Raw genomic sequence first — 16,259 nt, forward strand, 5'->3', positions numbered from 1 at the left:
AAGCCGACCATCAGAGAAAAAAGTCAGTTACCGGCAGACTGCCAATCAGAGCGGATCGCCTCACTGACGGTAGCAGCAGCAGCCACGCCAGTTCTCCTCAGCTCTTCCCAGCAGCAGCCACGCCAGTTCTCTTCAGCTCTTTCCAGTATCAGCAGCAGCAGCCACGCCAGTTCTCAGCTCTTCCCAGCAGCAACAGCCACGCCAGTTCTCTTCAGCTCTTTCCAGTGTCAGCAGCAGCAGCCACGCCAGTTCTCCTCAGCTCTTCCCAGCAGCAGCAGCAGCCACAGCTGATCCCCTCAACTCTTTGCAGCAGCAGCAGCCACAGCGGTTCCCCTCAACTCCTTCCAGCAGCAGCTCCCCTCTCGGCGACAGCAGTTGATTCAAAGGTGCTTAGTCGCCTATCACTGTTCGTTCCCTGAGGCCTACCACCAGAGGACTCCAACCTACCATAACACTTGGATCCCTATTCCGGCCTTCCTGACGCCTAGTAGACTGTGTATATCAATTCACCTTGACCCTAAATAAAGGTTTGAACTGAATTACTTTGTTTGTTCTCCTTGCTTCCATACGCTCGTGTTATTATACAACAGTTACATTACTTAAAAAAAAAAAATTGACAAAATATAGCTAAGTTTTAAGTTACATGCAACAAGAAGTACCTCTGACACCTATATGTTCTATCAGGTGTTTTTGATAAGCTTGAACTGAGATATCTCAAGGTTGTGTCAAGTGTCAAAATCAACACCAGTGGAAATAAAGTTCAACTGGAAGCTGCTTTTTCTGACTACTTGAGAAGAAATCCAGTTAATTCATTTCCACCTCCAAAGCAACAAAAAAAAGTCCCTTACTTCTGAAATGAAATGGATCTGAACAACGTGCATTTCTGTGTTATATTTGCCCCCCCCCCGTTGGTAGTGGGATTTTGCCTAGTGTTTAGGTTTGTTTCATCTAATAATTATTGCTTTCATTAGTATTAATTTTCATTTACCACAAGATGGCATTACATTTATAAGGATTTTTCACTTGTTAGTTTACATTTTTAGTTATATACTATGAAATTTAGCTTCTGGACCATGATAGCAAATTTTCAACTTTCCGACAAACTTTGAACGATCATAACTTGATGGCTAATTGAGCTACCAAAATAAATTTGGTACTTTTGTTTATGGTTTACAAAAATCTATATGACCACATTAATTTTTTTTTTTTAGATATAATGAAAATAAAATTTTGGTTTGGGATACCTACAAGAAGAAAAAAATAGCTAGATTTTTTTTTGCTATTATTTTGTTTGCAGTAATATACTAGCTTATAACCAGAAAGGATTTGTTCCACGATGGTTTTAGCACAGACAGTAGATAACTTTTTGCAAATAAGCGGTCGGGGTGTGTTCACATAAATACTCGAAGCAGAAGTTGTACACATCGACAACGTTTTTTTTTTTTTTTTTTTTTTTACATAGGCATCACCACATTATCAAGGCCAAGAGGCCACTCAAGGATAAGGGTTAAAGAGTGTACAGTAGAAATTGGACAATATAGTAATCATTAGTAATGAAAATTTGGTAGATTTGATAACTTATATGGAACGGCTCATCAAGAACTTATTTACGTTAGACTTGAACACAACCATATTGTAGTCAGCCGGAAAGCAGGAAAACGGAAGACAATTCCACAGGCGTGCAGTTCTAAGAAAGAAGCTTTGTTCATGGAATCTATGTTTAGGTTTAGGCACAGATAAAGAGTGGGGGGAATTATTGATAGTGTTTACAGCTAGACGAGTGTTTCTTGTGAAAGTTTGGCGAGGGGGGACCATAGATTGAAGCTCAGTCAAACACTTTCCATGAAAATAACGATACATCAGAGACAAACTCGCAACACCTCTTCTGTGAGATAGAGGTTGCAAGGAGGAGAAAAGGACATCTCCTACGAGGCTACGAAGTCTATTTTGAACTCTATCAAGGCAGGACAAGTCCTTTCTAGCAGCTCCTGCCCAGATGTGGCAACAGTATTCCATCCTTAGACGTACCTGGCTCTTATATAGATAGAGAATAGCATCAGCAGTGAGATATTTACCGGATCGATAGAAAGATCCCACCATTTTTCCAGCGGCCTTGGCAACAGATTTGATGTACATGTTCCATTTAAGATCAGGAGTAATGGTCAAGCCCAGAAGCTTGTCAAAACTTGAGGCCTCCTGAAGACGAGAGCCATTCATTTCAATTGATGCCAGATGTGGATCAGAATGTTGATGATGTAAAGAGAGAAGCTTGGTTTTAGATGCATTAAAAGTAACCAGCCACTCCTTTCCCCATTGTACTACGTGCTCAAGATCAGAGGAGAGAGAATTGGAGAGAACTTGGTCGTTTACTAGTGTCGTCAGCATAAATGTCTACAAATGATGTAAGGATGTGATTTGGAAGATCATTAATGTAGATCAGGAAAAGAGTTGGGCCCAGGATGGACCCCTGAGGGACACCAGCATTAATACTGTGAGCTTCTGATTTTTGCCCCTCAACTACTACTCTTATGAACCTATCAGAAAGAAATGATTTAATAATTGAGAAGACTTTTCCAGCTATACCATAGCTAGCAATCTTATGAAGTAAACCTTTATGCCATACCCTATCTAATTAGAGAACAGAATTGTCTTTGCTATGGAATTTGAACACAATGTGCATGTCTTTCCAGTCAAAAGTTTGTACTACAAAGTGTTAACTTTGAAATATTCTAACTTAAAAGCTAAGTAAAGCTAGAAACTGTGTTCAAATGCTATTTAATAGCGAAAATATTAATTTTTGTCCTAAAATTTGAAAAGAATTGCATAAAAACGTTTTATGCATGAATTGATAAAAGTAGTGACAACCGCATATAAACACGAGAATTTTTGTGTGCCAAGATGTGCACAAAAAGTCTCTAAACAAAACGTTTGTCAACTAACTTCATTTCATTTTATTTTTGTTATTATTTAGAAAATATTAATTTTTAAGGTTCTACTACAGTTTATCGCCGAAAATGGAGACGTCATTTTGTTTCGGGCACATGTCGTCCAAATCCGAGAGAGAAATCAGTATTTTAAACTATGACTGGAGCATGAAATAACAAAAAAATTAAACTAGATAATGATTACTTCCGGAAAGAACTAATTACTACGCGCCCCAGCATAGTATAAACATCCCCAACCTTTCCATGTTAACAGCTTTCGTGGCTGGAGGGTGTTTATTCCAAAAGCCGTTCTTAACATGGAGAGGTTGGAGGCGTTTATACTACGCTGGGGCATGTAGTAATTAGTTTAATTTTTTTTTTTTTTTTTAATTTATTTATTTCAATATTTCAATGTCATAGTTTCAAATACTGATTGCTCCCTCCTATTTTGACAACAGGGACCGAAAAAAAGAAAAAAAATGGTGTCTCCATTATCGGCGATAAACTGTAGTAGTACCATTTTTAATTATGGACAAGAAAAGAATATTTTTTTTAAAAAAGGAATAATCGACAATGAACACTGTTTTTTTGATTTTTGGTTGCTGATCTTGGTTTTCGAGTCGCAAATAAAATATCTCAAAGTTAACATTTTGTAATACAAAGATAAGTAAAGATAGAAACTGTTCAAATGCTATTTAATAGCGAATATATTAATTCCTTTTGTCCTAAAGTTTGAAAAGAATTGGATAAAAACTTTTAGCACGAGTAGATAAAAGTAGTGACAACCGCATGTAAACATGAGAATTTGTGTGCCAAGAATCTGTTAATCATCAACTAACTTATAAACATAAAGTATTCATTTTATTTATTTAGAAAACAAATTTTTAATTATGGAAAGAAAAAGAATATTTTTAAAAATAAATTCTTTGAAAAAGAATAACCGACAATGACTACACGTATAAATGAGTTAAAACGCATAACCACTTATCCAGTTAAATAAAGAATTACTTTTATTGGGTTTGTTTTACAATCCACAGAGGTATGAAAAAGTGGCCAAAACCCAAATATATAACAAATAAATGTTACCAAAGGTAAGGTACTCTTCTGTCTACCTCGATAATTTTTTGATGTTGTAAATGTTTATTCTGTTAAAAAAACGTGAACAAGAAAAAAATGGCCAGAGTGTCGCTTGAAGTCTTGACAATGATTTAAAAATAGAAAATTATACAAAATAGTGGTAGAAACTCACTCGATAATTGTCACGTTAACTTGAAGCCGTTAAAATGAAATTTAATTATACTAATTAGTTTAATGTACTTGAAAACAATAGTAATTTGTACAAAATTTCCTTTCATTTGAAATGTTATAAGCCATATTTTGTTAATTTCTTTGAATTGTGTTGTGGTGGCCATCTTGGATTTTTCATGATGTAATGATGACAAATGATAATATCCATCAGAATAATATTTCACATCATGATAAAGCTTTATCTCCCATTTTTTAAACTTTTTTTTTTTAAAAAGCCGTTAAAATGAAACTTAATTATGCTAATTAGTATAATGTACTTGAAAACATAATTCTGATCTGTACAAAATTTCCTTTAATTTTATATGCTACAAGCCATATTTTGTTTATTTCTTTGAATCATGTCATGGTGGCCATCTTGGATTCCCAGTAGCCATCTTGGATTTTTCATGATGTTATAATGGCAAATGATAATGTCCATCAGAATAATACTTCCTATGATGATAAAGCCTAACTTACCATTTCTCTTACCTGTTTGTATGATGTTTCTACTTAAAGCTGTTAAAATGAAACTGGAATATGCAAGTTATCAAGTGTGATGGTTGTAAATAATGGCAACTGAATCTTTGTGGTAGTATTATATGTTCCAAATTTCATCATAATATCTTAAAAAGATCTGAAGATACAGCTTTTTAAAGATGGGTTAGTCTGTAAATTGTACAAATTTTCACCAATTTTCAGTCACAAGTTTATATGCATTTGATTAGGACTGACTTAAGCAAAATTTCCAGTCCACACATTTTTTGATACTTTGAATGGTCATAACTAGTTCTAATGGGCCGATTTAATTTTTTGATACTTTGAATGGTCATAACTAGTTCTAATGGGCCGATTTAAAAAGAAAAACTAAAAGATTATTTCTTTGTTTTTATGCTCTTTTCAATAATGCTTGCTTTGAGTTTATTCAATCTAAAGAAAAAAATGGTGTGGTATTGCTACTTTCAAACAACAGTCAGCAGCAAAGCCTGAAGGTACTGATCTAAGGAATCATTGTTCTGCTGTAGATGTCTTGCATGGATACTATTGAGAGGCTAGCTGTAAACAGATTTTAGTAGTTCAATGGCATGTTTGAACTCAAAACAACCCTCGATAACATCAGCAACCATAGTAGAAATGTTTAGATATAGGACTTTAAGTTTATCTGGATTTAAATGCTCAATGGTAGACAAATAGTAAGTAAAGTTTTGGTACCATAGTTTCCAAAGTTTACGAGCCTGAAGGTCTGCAGAAGATATGTTGAATCTGTCTAGTCAAATAATTTTATCCCTGAGAAAAAATTAGGTTAAAAAAAAAAATTCAGTTGAATAAAATTGTTATGTAATGAAGGCGCAAGCAGAAAGATTTTTTTCCAGTCTTATTGAAATGAGTTTTACAATGACAAATGTGGCAAGTGGCCAGTTAATAAAATAACAAAAAAAAAAAAGTATTCAAATAAGAAAATAAAAAAAACAACAGCAAGATCATGTAAGAGGAGATATGCAAATAAAAAGAAAGTCAGTTTAATAAGAAAGTTATAAGAAAATTATAACATTTTGCAAAACAAAAGAATGTGTAAAAATAAGTTTGGAAAAAGAAAAAAAATGTTTTACATTTTTGGCTGTTCAAAGAAAAACATTATTTTAATTTGCTGTTAAAAACTAATGCAATGGATAAAAGTGCACACAAGTTATATATTCAGAAAGCTTATTTTCTTGCCTTTTTAACATATAAATACTTTTTAAACTTGACCAGAAACGTGAGAAATTGCAAGCTGAACAAAGTTCATAACATCGGACTGGTTGGGATTTCGTTAATAGCTCTCATGATAACAGAATAGCTCTAATTAAACTAATTATATTCAGATAACAAAATAGCTCAAACTAAACATGTAAGAACATTTTTTATATTCATATTTTCAATTTTTTTTTTAATTCGTTCTTAAATAAAAGTCAACAAAAACTGTCTGTTGTTTACAGCTGCTACAGCCAATTTTCCAAACTCAATATAAAGAAACGATTTTTTGTATAGGATCATTTTAAATTGCTAGCTACTACCACAATAGAAAACAACATACAATTATACTTTTAATGGATAAAAACAGTATAGTTTACTACTTGGTATCTGAAGAAATTTTTTTTTCAAAATGTTCCATACACGTCATGTTGAAATCTTATTTCTAACACCAAAAAAAAAAAAAAAGGAGTGGTCAGAAGTATTTTGGATACTCCAAACTATTAAAAGTGACATCTCTTCTGGATTAGTTTCAAAATTTCATGACAAAATTCTTAATACAAATGTGGTACAAGCATTTACAAATCGGGGGGGGAGGGGGTATTTACAAAACCTTACTGAAAACGACATTTTATGATGTTAACATTTTTATCACTTTATTTGCTTAAAACTTACAATATCTAATGTACATTCTTATTTATTAATTCATTTGAAAGTAAATTTATTTCCAAACAAAACTGCGGTATTTTGAGGACTTAAAGTGCTTTGGGTTTTAAAATATGACTATTTTAGCAGAAACACCCTTGAATTCTATCCAAAGCTTTTATCATTGGTGTGTATTGTATTAACTCCAATTAGGGACCATTGCAATTTTACACATTTAATCCTGTGAAAATTTGTTTTAGTTTAAAATATTAATAACATTAACTCCAATAAGTGAACATTCCAATTCAACACATATGAAACATTTTTTGAATTTTCAAAGGACGGTTCATAGCCTCCATTCAGTTTTGAGTCACAATAGATACCCCTTGTAAGGGTCCTGCACTAGTAATTGTGAAGCAAAGATTGCGCAATCTCTAACCATACCCTTCTGCATCATTTACTGCTGGATTCAACTGGCAAGAAGTTCAGGATGACTGGAAACAATGCCAAGATAAGGGACCATATACAGCACCTGGTATTCTCATATAATCACCCAGAATTAGTACTGTTTAATTTATGTGATCTAATGGGAACCAAAGTCTCAACGTGATTATGCCGTATATAGTAAAGGGGACTACGTGTTAAAATTTTGGACTTAAGCACCACACCCCAAGCATGTCTCTTCTTTGAAAAAGTTTAATATTTCAGAAGGTCGCTTAATTCATATCCAATATCCATTGTTAAAACTTCATATGTATTAAAATTATTGAATTGTCACTTCTATGATCGCTCATAAGGATTAAAATATATGAAACTCAAAAACATTAATCACAGAAAACTATAACTCCATTATTTTTTACATTATTTTTAAACACCATCAGGTATTATTTTATTTCATATTTTTTGATAAATGATACATTTCATAAAACCTTTATCCTTCTGCAGTTATTAATATATGAGTATATTTATTTTAGAGAGAGAAAGGGATGATATCAGAATAACAATATTTAAGTTATGAAATTCACTTTTCAAAATATCACTTACCTAAAGTTTAAGTCAGACCATCCAAATTCACATTGCTTCACAGCTAAGGTACAAGATTAGAGTGTGATAAGGAAGTGTACAAAGAATAAATGCCAAGCACAGTAAGTATCCTTATGTAGACATAGGTCAAGATGACCTAGATCTTGCTGACAGTACATATCCAATTCATAGCTGGAGTGAAAAGTGGTAAAAATATCCAGATGATGAACTCAAGTGTATACCTAAAAAAAATATTAATAAAATAGATGTACATTAAACAATGTGCAGGTTTATAGCAATAAATATATTAAATTTAATGAATTGGACAAACAATCAAATGATGAGGGCAAAAATGTGAGTGAATTACAGTTATCCACATATGTTCCACTATTTGGTTCATTTACGGACATTTTTAAGTGAAAACAAATACAATTTTTAAGTGAGCAAAAACTGTAAAAGATTATTTTCTGTGGTGCAAGGGACGTTAAGTAGGATAATGGCATATGTGAAGACATGTGCAACTAATATATTTCTATGTACAGGATTCCTACAGGATACAGGATTCAGTTAATACTGATCATTATGAAGTTTAGAACAGAGCTGTTAGGTGTAAGGAAGTGTGACATAGAGAAAAGCCCTACTGACTTTGTGAGTAAAGGGAGTTATACTTAAGTTTTATGCAAAATATCTAGTTTATTTGGAACTTTCTAAAGAATTTTTTTTTTAGGGGAGGATTATATGAGCACATCTTTTCATTTAAAAATTCAAATATTTCAGATTTGAATTTAATTTGATCACTAATTAAGCAAGATTCCCCAAATTTAATTTTCCTCTTAAGACCTTAAAAGATGAAGCATTAATTTTAGACATTTTTTAGAATCATATGAATGTTGATCAAAACTGGAATAAGTATTCTTGGCATAAAGTTATCATTACTATCATGTGATTTAAATTAAGGTAGAATTATCAAATTTAAATAAAACCTTTTAAATTAGGAAACTGTTTTTTATCAGATTACAATTGTTGTAATACTAGTACAGGTCTAATATCAGGCAATAAACAAATTAGTTTCCCCAATATCCACTATTTTATTTACATTTAGAATTATTGATTTAAGTCATAGTCTACAGTCAACTAATAGTTTATAGTCAACTAATAATTTTAATATAAAAATACCCACTAAAATTAGTGACTTCATATATAAGTATTAAGATTATAGAAAAGACATGTAAATCTATGAAATTTTTCTATTTTTTTATAACGAAAAAAAAAAAAAGATTTATTCTCAATACTGCAAAAGCACATTGATAAATGCTTAGTTTTAGAAACTAACTATAAAAGTTGTTTTGTAGCGTAATGAACAAATGAAATTAAGGTTCTGGTGATATTTTTAATAAATTTAATAGCTTGATTTTTTTTTTTATTAGTTGTAGAATAATCAAAAGAACTGTAGTAGTCAATAACAACAACAACAATAATAATAATAGCAGCAACACTTACCAAGGGTCCAGCTTATGCACAAGACTGACACCAGATTGATTGAGATTTATGTACAAGCATATCCAATCAGGTGATTCAGCCAATCATAATCCAAAGAATAGACTGGCCCATGTGTGCACAATGGAATCTCCCATTGTGCCATAAATAGTTCTCCTCTTTCATGAGAGGTAACTTTAGTCTTTGCCAAGTTATCCACAACTTGAACGCTGACCGAAAGTCCACTATACAATCCAATATTAGTGAAACCTAAAATCTAATCCTTTAAAATGAAGCTGACTTAATGTTTATTTCTCTTCTCCTTTAATCATGCAAAACGTTAAAATATTTTATTATGGTTGAGTAAAATCTATTTCAATTGTTTTACTTTAATCAGGTTTACTTTGCAATTAACTTGCACAAAGTGGCCCATTTATTATCGTCTTCTACTCTCTATATATTGTGTGACCAGCACTTTTATTTTATATCACTCTTACATTTGTTACTCTCTCGCCATCCTCATTTTCCATCTCTTGCCCCTCTGTCTACCCTGCACAAACACTCTACCTTGTCAAATATAATAAAGAAAGGTAAGAATAGAAAGATTAGAACAGTCAGCTCAACGAGAAGATACCATAAGTACTAATACTATGGTAAATATGAAGAATTACTCCACCCTCGAAAATTCCTTTAAAATTACCACTCTTACAGGTTTTCGGGGTCGCTGAAAATCAAAATAACATTTAAAATTACGGCAAACAAGTAGTTTCCAAGATATGAAGAAATGTTAGTTTTTTTTATTACTCTTCTATAATAATTTAACGTAAAATGATCACCCACTTTGTGGCCACGATTGTTTTTTTTTTTGGGGGGGGGGCTTTCTTTCCACTCTCGGAAAATCCTTTAAATCGTTTAAAATTCAAGTAGTTTCCAAGATATGAAGAAATGCATTCACTTTGATTTTTTTTTGTTTTTGGAGGGGGGGGGGGGCTAACTGCCGGTTTGTTTTTCGTTCAATTATAGAACTTGTATCATTTTTTAACAAGTGCTTATGCAGTTTAATTAACCGTTTTAACATAAGTAACGTGCCGACATTGACCAAGCAGAAGAACTGTTTAATATTTAACAAAAATTCTGTTTACATTTGGTGGGAGGCGTAAACAGGTAATTTTAAAGGATTTTCCTAGAGTAGAAAGGAAGCCCCACCCCCATAAAAAATCGTGGCCACAAAGTGGGTGATCATTTTACGTTAAATTATTATAGAAAAGTGATACCCCCGCTTTTTTAAACTAACATTTCTTCATATCTTGGAAACAACTCGTTTGCCGTAATTTTAAACATTATTTTCGTTTTCAGCAACCCCGAAAACCTATAAGAGTGGTAATATGAAAGGAATTTTCGAGGGTGGAGTAATTCTTCAAATTTACCAATACTATTTAACCTATTAATGCTGCAAGGGAAAAGTGAAGAAATGAGAGAAAGAGAGTCTCAAAAGGTTTTACATAAAAGCAAAATATCAGTCCTCTACACGTTTTTTTGATGTGATCTTTTATATTCTGTTTTTGCAACCTTTTTCCGTTGTATGTTATCTACCCATTCTATCAAATTCTTATCCTTATATTTGATTAACAGTCAGAATACCTCACCTTTATGCTATTTCATTCACCACCAAGAAAAATCATTTTATGTTAGTTATCATTTATACAACTGACTGCTTAGAGATCAATTCTCTTTTGGAAAAGAGAAATGCTTAACACTACATGGCAATTTGTGTTTTTGTTAACTAAATAATTTACTTGACCGACTCATTACATCCTTCTTTGCAATGCTTTTTCACATTCTATTTGCTTTTTATTTCCATAAAAAAGCTTTTGCCATATAACAAGTTTTATTTCGTTTTCCAGGCATTTTTAAGAATTTATAATTTTATCAAATCAGTTAGAGATCACTAACATAATTCCCAAAATAAAAGAAATATAGACTATAATGACTTTTAATATGCACACACCAATTCGCTAATTTTACAAAAGGACATTTTACAATAAAACTGACCTAAAAATGAAAAAGAGAATTCGACTACAAGATTCTTATCACTTGAATAGTGAATCAATGTATCTAGACTTGTATAAGTAAATTGATAGCAGAATATATTTGGTTTAAAAAAATGATATATGTGAATCAGAGAGAAATTAGAACAGTACGTTATGTGTGTCAGTTGGTGTCTGATATACTTACTGGGACAAATACAAAGACTGCTTAGTTCTTATTCACTTCTATACAAACATGTACTTGTTATATATGACTTGTGATTTTAGGAAGTAACCTTTTCAGTGTGTGTGAACAAGTAATTATATATCTTTCAGTTCAACAAATGCTTTGCATATAAATAGCTCTACATAAAGAGAAACTGGGAAAGACTCGTAAAAAATAATTGTTCTTAAAAGGCAGCAAGTAACTTCCCTAACAATTTGAATTACCACAATGCATTCGGGATCAATTAACATGTTGGAGCACTTTATCAATTGAGCATTACACATGCACACAGCAAAAAGTCAAGCAGATGTAAGATCATGCGAACTTAATGACTTCTACTTCTAAATTCCTGAAATGGAAGCTGAATATATATTTTAAGAGAGAGAGAAAGAGAGGGATGTGTACCAAAATTATTATATTAAGTTGATTTGATTTCAAAGTTATATTATTCATTTTTTAAATATACGTGAATTATTTTCAACAAAATTAAAATTGAAAAGTAAATATTCGATTTAAAATATTTTTTCTAAAACATGAATTTATGAATAGATTTTAAAACATTAGATAAAACAATTTACATTCATAAAAAAGAAACCATGCAAACCAAAAAAATGAAATCAGAAATATATATACTAGCAGGCTGCCCGGCATTGCCCAGTCGTAAAATATGCTCAAATATGATACTTTGATTAATGCATGTTTCTTATTTATTATTATACTAGCCATACCCGCTAACTGGTGTTGCCCAGTGGAAGCCTGCCCCACTTCACAAAAATATATGGGGCGATAACATGCAGGTACTGTTTGAGTTTAAAAAAAGCAATTAAGGGAATATGTAAATCAGTATGAATTAATAAAAGTATGAAAAATGGTCCACTAGAATAATAATGGAAAATAAAAATAGAAGTTTTCGAGGTTAGAAATTCTCACTGTGTTATGAACTGTTTAGAGTGATCAAAATCGGTGGAAGCAGTCCTAGCTGTTTCCATTTGTTGTTCAAGTCTTCCTCTAATATTATTAAATTCCATTTTTATGTTGCGACTTTTTTCACTTCATTTCTTTGAGTATTGTCATGTTAAGAATGGCGTTTGGAATAGACATCCCAAACTCCTCATGCTAAAAATAATTTCCCCAAATTTAACTGTGATAATCGCTGTCAGCATATTCACCTGCAAATGCTAAAAAAAAAAATAAATAAAATAAAAAAAATTGTAGGTTGGCAGTCAGTAGGAGAGAAGATTCGTTTATGAATGTTTTATTTTTAATGGTAAATTGTTAGATGTAAGTAGTTTTTATTTTTTCAAGATTTTTTTTTTCATTATTCTTTTGTTTTTTGTTTTTCTCAACAGAAGTTTTTTTTTGTTGTTGTTTTAGAAAAGCTAAAAAATTTGTTTACAAAAATCCTAAATTGTTTGGTGAGCAAGCGAGCGAGAAAGAGAGGAAATATTTGTCTTCGAAGAGAGAGAGAGTTGGGAAGAATATATACAGCGAGAGAATTCAGTATATATCGTGCAGATTTAAATAAAGTATATATAAATGAATTACCTACAAAAAAAAACTGTAACTATGTTTGTAAAAAGTATAATTAATTACTGAAACAAAGGTAGAAATCAAGCAATAGTAGGTATCATTGCGACACCATGTTTGAATGGTACATTAGCATTTGTTTAGCATGGTAATACCATTATTCTGAAATATAAGAATCACTAGAGATCATGCAATAAGAAAGAGCAGAATTATTCTGGGGAGACCATTATTTTTCAAAACAGAAAAGGGAAAGATTATGTTATGTCAATGAGTTTATGATCCTGTTATGAAGGGTGGAACCCCATATCTGTCTAAAGTGCAGAATATCTCCTGGTGATGACTGGGAGCAATAGGAGTACTTGTTATTTACTAAAGGTGGTTGCGATTGTGATGATGTTACTCCGAGAATGTATTGTAGGATCTTATTATAACAACTAAATATAACAACTAAATGTGTCTAAAATGGCGTTCTAAAGTTGCATAAGATAGTGGTTAATAGTATAGACATAATAAATTTGTATATGGCATCTGTTGTTGTAAACCTACAGTATTTTGATCCAGAGGGGAATTTCTGCAATCAAAATATTATGTAAGAGATTATATTGGACCCAATATATAGTAATGACTTAAAAATTAAAAAAAAAGACTAGTGTGCCTGCACCGAGAATCCAAACCAAAGCATTTAGTTTATGATTTACTTTTTCCTTTGATGTTAATGTCTGAGCTATGAAGACATGTTTGCTGCAAGGCTAAAAATTACAACATGAGCCAATAGCTATTATGTTACACAGGCATATTTGTAATATCGTCGTTTGACGTTCACCTGGCAAATTCCTTTTTGAAATTTTCACACTTCTGTACAGATTTTATATAAAATTTTGAATGGGTTTGAATACCCTATGTATTAAGTTTCATGTCTGCCAACCAAAATCGACAGAGGAGTTTAGTAGGCACAATTTTTTTAAACATATGTATACGCATAAGTTTATATAGAAAGAGATTTTTGTTTACGCAATTAGTATACAATTATAAATCATGTAGAATATCGGCATCAATATAATTACATGTAAATAGTTAACTAAACATGATCATCCCATAACTCCCCTCCCCCCAAAAAACTAATGTCTCATTCTAGGGAAATTGGTTCAAAATTAGAGAATTTTAAATTCAATATTTTCTAGCATTATGTTTTTTTCTGAAAGGCAACACCCTAAACTACAAAAAAAAAAAAAAAAATTTAATTCTGATCTTTTCGGTTGTCTGCGCTGAGGCTATTTATTGAAGTCAGAACATAAAAGAATTGCATATTTTTTAGGCATTCATTTTTACTAATAAATAACGTAAAATTATATTTAATTATATTTTTCATGATTAAGATATACAGATTTCACAATAACTAAGGCCCTGAGTTTCTGCTATTAATCATTTTTAGATTAAATTATCATGAAGTTAGCCCTGCGTCTATGTAACACATGTGACGCTTAATCAAAATTTTTTTTCTCATTCTTCAATAAAACCCCCGAGGAAAAAATCTTTTCTGGTTATATTACTGCAAACAAAATAATACCGAAAAAAATCTAGCAATTGTTTTTCTTTTTGATAGAACACTTTGAATTTGAGTAACGCATGTGAGGTCACCTGTGTTACATGCCAAAATATCACTTCAAAATCCTGAAGAATCAATGAATTCAAACATAATAAATAACATACTCATACAATGCTATAAAATAGATTTGTTTCAGAAATCTCAGTTTGAAAATAATAAAGCACATCCTGATCTCTTACAATATCAACCAATCGTATTGGAACTGATGGACTCAGTTTTTCAATCACATTCTCGAGCTGGTATGCAATTATATCATCTTTATTTAGCCAGTACCATTAATCTTTTCTGGAATGTTTCAATATCAGTATCTATAATTGATGAAACTTCACCAGGAAATAAACATGTATATATACATATATATATATATATATTTATCGGATGATGTAATACCTAATTTTAAACTTTGAACCATTTAAATTTAAAATCTATGAGCTCCTTTAGAGCTAAAACAAGGATGAATACAGCATTAGCTGCCCGCGTGTGGGAGCTTAAATAAAAAAATACACCCTTTTCCATAAAATGGAGAAAAATAGAGCATAAACCAGCATAAGTCCCGGAATTAAGTTTGTTTTTTTTGTTTTTTTTACATAGGCATCACCACATTATCAAGGCCAAGAGGCCACTCAAGGATAAGGGTTAAAGAGTGTACAGTAGAAATTGGACAATATAGTAATCATCAGTAATGAAAATTTTGTAAATTTGATAACTTATATGGAACGGCTCATCAAGAACTTATTTACGTAAGACTTGAACACAACCATATTGTAGTCAGCCGGAAAGCAGGAAAACGGAAGACAATTCCACAGGCGTGCAGTTCTAAGAAAGAAGCTTTGTTCATGGAATCTACGTTTAGGTTTAGGCACAGATAAAGAGTGGGGGGAATTATTGATAGTGTTTACAGCTAGACGAGTGTTTCTTGTGAAAGTTTGGCGAGGGGGGACCATAGATTGAAGCTCAGTCAAACACTTTCCATGAAAATAACGATACATCAGAGACAAACTCGCAACATCTCTTCTGTGAGATAGAGGTTGCAAGGAAGAGAAACGGACATCTCCTACGAGGCTACGAAGTCTATTTTAAACTCGATCAAGTCAATGCTCACTCTGTAACGCAGAGAAATGCTACATCCTCCGGGCCATTCATGATCCAAAAATAAAATGTTTAAATGTGAGGAGTAAAGCTTTGAAAAGTTGCATACATAGAAGGAAGGGGCTCCTAATAAATTGGATCAATGAAAATAACAACACTTAGATGTTGTTTATATATATATATATATATATATATATGTAATAAACAAAAAAAAAAATTGTAAATACAAAAATGATTAGTCGGTAAACTTGGATTTTAATCGCAATTATATTATAGATTTTAAATTAATGTATTTAATAAAAAAAAAATTTTAATTGTATTTCATAAATGTAATTTATAATCTATTTCGAATTTAAAACTATAGAAAAATATAATAATGTTAATAAACAAGGGAAATCACTTAGGATAGATAAATACTCACTTCCTCAAAACCTTGAAAGATTTGGATTTTTAAAAAATACTTTTTAAACGTATTTCTAAATTTTTAAACATGATTCAATATAATTAAAAATATTTTTTTAAACTTTAAACGTATTTTTGGAAATTTTTAAACGTTATTCGATAACAAATTTTTAAGTTTTTAACCGGTACCAATACAGATTTTAAAGTTTTTTATACATAAGAAAAGAGATTTTAAAATTAAATTGGGTTCAAATTCAAATCGATTTATATACGGACATTTTTTTCGAAATTAGATCTTA

General features: G+C 31.5%; 1 protein-coding gene across 4 annotated transcripts in view; it reads right to left on the minus strand.

Annotated features, from left to right (window-relative positions):
* The window catches only part of LOC145292010 (tyrosine-protein phosphatase non-receptor type 4-like), a 973,203-nt gene that overhangs the window by 928,160 nt on the left and 28,784 nt on the right, over positions 1 to 16,259 (minus strand). For all 4 annotated transcript variants that reach the window (XM_080138005.1, XM_080138003.1, XM_080138007.1 and 1 more), the window contains exon 2: positions 7,629 to 7,849. The gene's annotated coding sequence lies outside the window, so the exon portion shown is untranslated. The remainder of the gene's footprint in view (positions 1 to 7,628; positions 7,850 to 16,259) is intronic.

Source organism: Euprymna scolopes, chromosome 13 (assembly GCF_053919585.1).
Source record: "Euprymna scolopes isolate OS-2025 chromosome 13, ASM5391958v1, whole genome shotgun sequence".
NCBI lineage: Eukaryota > Metazoa > Mollusca > Cephalopoda > Sepiida > Sepiolidae > Euprymna > Euprymna scolopes.